Raw genomic sequence first — 5,649 nt, 5'->3', positions numbered from 1 at the left:
GGTTTCTTTTATGAGCCGTATATTTCCATGAGTTCGTTAAGCCCAATTTAAACATCAAGTTTGCAACTTTATGATTTATCTAGGCCCGATCTACTCTAGGGTTAAGTTTTAGGGCAAAACCCGTTTATAAAAATATAACCTTTAAAGATAAAGAACATACATTTATGTGTTTTTAGGCTACCGTTAGCTTTTGTTTACCAAATACTTCGATTATTTCCCGCAAATGAATTTCGGAATAGTCATCATGAAATGGGGGAGGAACTTCAACAAAGTCTAAACCACTTTTAGAACCCTTTTTTTTACGAGATACTTCTATTATTTCATTCAACAAAAAGGATGAATTTTTAAATTTGTCTAGTTTACTTTTCAACTACAGAACTACATTTTTCAAGCTCTGATACTTTGGTCCTTTGCTTGAGGATTTCTTGGAACTTATATCATTGACAATCAGTTTTCCTGAAAGTTCTGCTTTCAGATCATCATTACTAACAAACAATCCATCAATTTTATCTTTAGATTTCTTTTGTGACTCTAATGATTGTCTATAGTTATCTTTTACTGAAGCAAGTTCTTCATCAGTAAATCACTTTGAGCTTGAATTAAGTCGTATTTTGACTTAGATTTCTCACAAGTATCACATTTAACAATTTCAGATAGTTTAACAGTTTCAGCAGAGATATTTTCAGTTTTTGACAAAGAAGAATCAAGAGTAGGACTACCCTCGTCAATCTTGACCATACATGCAAAAGTAGTTATATATAGGATTAGCTTCATTTCAAAAGTGTTTTTTTATTGCGAGAAGTGCGAGAAATGAATCCAACCAATCACAAATTTTCTTTGTTTTATTATTTATTTAATGATAAGGATATTATAATAAAAGATTATTTTTTAAACATAGGTATTTTATAATTTATGGAGAAGTTACAACTAATTTATTTTCAATTTTATGACTATGTCATATTCTTATTTATTTATTTATCCATTTTAAATATTTCGATTTACCATGTTGTCTTTTTTTATTTTGTAATTTGATTTTCATACGTTTATTCATATAATAATTTTTAAATTCAGTTGTTACAATAAAGTTACAAAATACATAGATGAACCTACACACAATTAAAATTGCACATTCACAATTCGAAATAACACATACACAGTACATATATAAACATACACATTACATAAATAAACCTACACATGATAAAATTACACATAAACACTTCGAAATACTACCTACATTGTACAGTAATGAACCCACACATGATAACAATTACACATAGATAATTCAAAATACCAGCTACACAATACATATATGAACCTACAAAGTACACATATGAACCTACACAGTAAAAAATAATTTTTTATTACATTAAATTAAATATAATAAATAATTGATAGTGCTAATAACCTACACTTCTAACATTTTTACATACGCATTCGTGATACAACATCAACTCTTTTTATTTACATAAAACTATGTATAATAAATATCAAATCATGTTACTAGTTGGTTGGGTAGGAGGGATGGAGTTTGGTGAGTATTTGGAATTTATGAGTAACTTTTATTTTCTAGATATTGTGTTTGATGTCTCTTAGGTATGTCGAGAGGAGTGGTCTTGTTCGTTCAGAAAGAGAGAATGAGTAGCTAAATCTTGGTGAGTGTTCGGTAAGGAGAGCACCCATGGAAATAGACTGGCACATTGACAATCTCGCATATTACTAGCTAAGTCTTTTCCATTGTGCTTTATTTTTCTGTTTTTCTGTTTTAATTTTTAGATTTTTTTTACTTTTATAATTTTTAAGTTTATGTTTTTAATTTTATTGAGTCGTGTTTCCGTCCTTACATTGAGGACAATGCAAAATTTAAGTGTGGGGATAGGATATTTGAGTCATAGTTTAAATTTAACTTATAAAATAAACAAAATAAAAAATAAAAAAAATTTGAAAAAGTTTTAAAAATGTCCCTTGAATATAGTTTTCTTTTGCGTGTAAGTGGGAGATGATGATACTTATCGGAAATTAGTTTCTCAAAATACTAATAATATGAGATAATATAAAATAAAAGGCACTTAACTTGGGATGTGTCGGTAGGCTCCGCCTTTAGAATGAAAGGGCAATTTGATAAAATGGGTAAACGAAAATCTCTTGTGGGTAAAGTTTTTTGTCCGTGGAAAACAAGTAATGAAAGGTCGGGGCATACTCAAGCCTCATGATTTGTTATGAATAGTAAAAATATTATGAAAATTTTAAATTTAAATACGTTATCATATGATGCTTGGGTAGGTTTAATGTTAGAGTATGCTAAGTAGCCTGTGATATAAATCTTAAACTGTCTAGTTTTAGTGTTATACACTTCATTGGCGTATAGTTTTAAAATCTCAAATCTTGTATTGATGGGATGCCTCGGGTTCGAGACTATGGGTCTGTATGCGGTTTTTCATCTGGGTATTCACAACTTCTAAGTGGGGTTGTGAATATTAAAAAGCTAAAAAAGAGCAAACCTGTAGTTATCTACCACATAAGTCATTAAACTTGATCACTACTTACTTAAAGTATAAATATACTACTGACTTGATCATCCACATTGTTAGCCATGTGGGGTCCCCTTGCTCGCGTCTCATTACCATTATGAAACGGACCACAAGGGACACGCCGCATGTAAATCCTACAGATGAATTCTTGGATACTCACCTATGGTGATGGGTTCGGGGTATTGCTTGATAACGGGGGTATGTCATGTTGTGGGAAACACTAGCTAATTAATTAATTATACCGTAATCATATCTAATGTTTCTTTGGTAGACTTTGATGCTTAAGCTTAGGTTGATAAACAATACCCTTGATCGTCTTAACTATTCATGAAAAAAAGAGCAACAAAAGTTTAAAATCTGCTAATTTTGAGGTTTAAGTCAAGTTGGGGTGGTTTGGTCTTGTAAAAAATAAAAATAAGCGGGCCTTAATTGTGTAAACCATTGAGTAATATAATTTCTAGATCTTATTTGTCTCGGTAAAGATTAAGTCATGGGTTTAAGTGGACAACAATATCGGTGATCGCGGTTTTTGCATTGTTCTAAAATTTTAAATTAATCAATATGTTTTTAAGATTATATTTTCCGATTCTGATTCCATTGCATTAAACTTTTTCAGGGACGAAAAAAGAGTAAGTGTGGGGATATTTGATATAATGCTAAAAAATATATGTTTCCCTTGTATATTTTATTTAATATTTAACTAGTTTTTTTCGATTTTAGTTAAGATTTGTATACTACTAACATTATTGTGTTTTGTAGGTTCTAGGAGTTTATCATGATCGAAAAGGGCAAAAAACGAGTCAAAACGAGCCTAAACGAGGAGCCAGAATGAGTCATGAAAGGAATCGGAAGGAGAATTGGTCAAACCAGGCCGGTCAGACCGGGCCCCCTATACATGCACGTTGCGCCGCACGACCAGGGGGTAGACCTGGCCGAGCGGCACATAGCCTATCAGATTTCAGATAGTTTGCCGTTTTTGTTCAGTTTTGGGCCTTGTTTCAGTATATAAACACCCCTAACCTTAACCTGAACAATGCCCTACAGCCACCAGACGAATTTTGAGATTACTTGAGCTATATTTCGTGATTCTTGGCGGTTTTGAAGGCAAGAGAGCATCCGGTGAAGAGTTAGACATTCGAGAGTGAAGATTATGGGTTTTATCACCTCTGATTTTCCTTCTTTATTATTTTACCATGTTTTCTTATTCCATTACTTTGTTTGATTTTGATTACATGATGCTAGTCTAAACTCTATAAACTACCTAGGTCATGATAAACCTTTGTTTGGTTGGATTCTAATTGAGATTATGTTCATTATGGATTTTATGTTTTAAGTAAATTGTTGAGTTTGATTTAATCGATGTGTATGATTACTTGGTTTGGTTTGCTTAGGTTTATTGTTTCACATTACCCTTATTGATTGTTTCATAGGATAGGGTTTTGTTAGGTCATTTACTGTGTGTTCTTGACTAGTTTGTGATTGATATACATTAAAATCATAAAAACAATAAAACTAATCAACTAAATAAAAGTGAGCTACTAGCCTAGAAAGTTGTAAGGTGATAGGTTATTAATAGACCTTTGTTGATTAGAATTGCTAGATTTAGTATTCGTAAGGAGTCCGTCTATGTTTGATTACCAACTTAGTCTATTAAGTCAATTGAGTTTACTTAGCTATCTTTGATTTCCGTGTTGTTAGGTAGGATTTCACTATAAAGATACTTAAACATAAGCAATTAAATAACCGTAAGGGAGTTTAATACATAAAACTGGTGTGTCTTAAAACTTGTTAGAAACTCATAGGTGTCTTCTTGAGAAGGGTCAAGGCACATGTCGGGCTTTCTTTTGAGGTTTTATTTTACGATCTCAGTTCCATAACTTAGTTTTCCTAGTTAACTGATAGCCATAACTTAGGGGATTCTAGCCTAGGTAATTACTTTCATCATCTGAATTAATACAACGTAATTTAATAGTTTATTAATCTTTTAATTAATTAGGGTTAACTTTAGTGATGTGTTGTAAAACACACTTACTTTCCTTATGATTTTATCATGGTTTTTATGCTTAATTGTTTATTTTATGAAAGTATTGGGGGTTAAGTGCAATAATTTACAAAGTTTAAATGTTAATTGTAGGTTTATGAAAGATGATGAAAAAAGAGTTAAGTTGGAAGACTTTAGGGGCCTTTTTGGTCAAGTTTCAAAGCTACAACTCAAGGCCCGACCCAAGCCCACAAGTTAGAAGCCTTACATGATATTATATTAAGTTAATTAACTTAGTTTTCAGCCATTATCCAGCCCTAAAACCGAAATCAAAAAATAAAACCCTAACTCCTACGAGGTTGCGATCGGCAGCAGCAAAGGAAGAGAAAAAAAGAGTTTGTGGCGGCTGTGGTGGCTGTTGTGACGGCTGGAGAGGAAGAAGAACACCAAGGAGAGTCTTGTGCAGCTGCTAGGCATCAAATACATTGATAATCTCAGCCATATAAACCTTAAGTAATCATCTTTAAACTTTGTTTCTTGTTCAAGAACCCTAACTAGTTGAATTGATCTTTTTCTTTGGATTGTTTTGCAAGTAATTGATTGTTTGACTTTGATTTAGTTATTCTTGGATCTTGAATGAGTTTGATTATGTTTATGTTGATGTTTATGTTGTTTTACTTGAATGTTAATGGCTGTCCAAACTTAATGAGTAGCTAATCTTGTTCGTTCTACCTAGGTTTGATGAATATTGTTAGGTTTTGACTAGTAATATGGATTGTTAATGATCATGGCTTAAATTGTTAATGTAAAGTTTGATTTAACAGTAGATTAGATTGTGTTTAGTGGCTGTGTTTTGTTTGATTATACCTAATAACCTCATGCTTTAATTAATTGAATCGGTTTTGATTAGTTGTTGCATGTTTAAGGCTCTTTACTTTGTGTTTAGGGTTTATTTGCGGGAAGTACAACCGTAGGGATAAGTGGGTAAATTAATTAGATAAAATCAGTTGTGAAACACCTTCTTAAAGACCGAGAGGTGATAAGAAGTAAACTTGTCTCATTACTTTTACTTGTTAGAATTAAGATCGCGCGAGAGCGGGTTTTGTTCTTGTCGGGTTTGGGTGTTTGAGCGATTAG

The sequence above is a fragment of the Bidens hawaiensis genome, unplaced genomic scaffold, assembly GCF_021521415.1.
Source record: "Bidens hawaiensis isolate Kalapana, Puna unplaced genomic scaffold, B.hawaiensis_p1.1 tig00022165_1, whole genome shotgun sequence".
NCBI lineage: Eukaryota > Viridiplantae > Streptophyta > Magnoliopsida > Asterales > Asteraceae > Bidens > Bidens hawaiensis.
Note: the sequence above shows the minus strand (reverse complement) of the source record.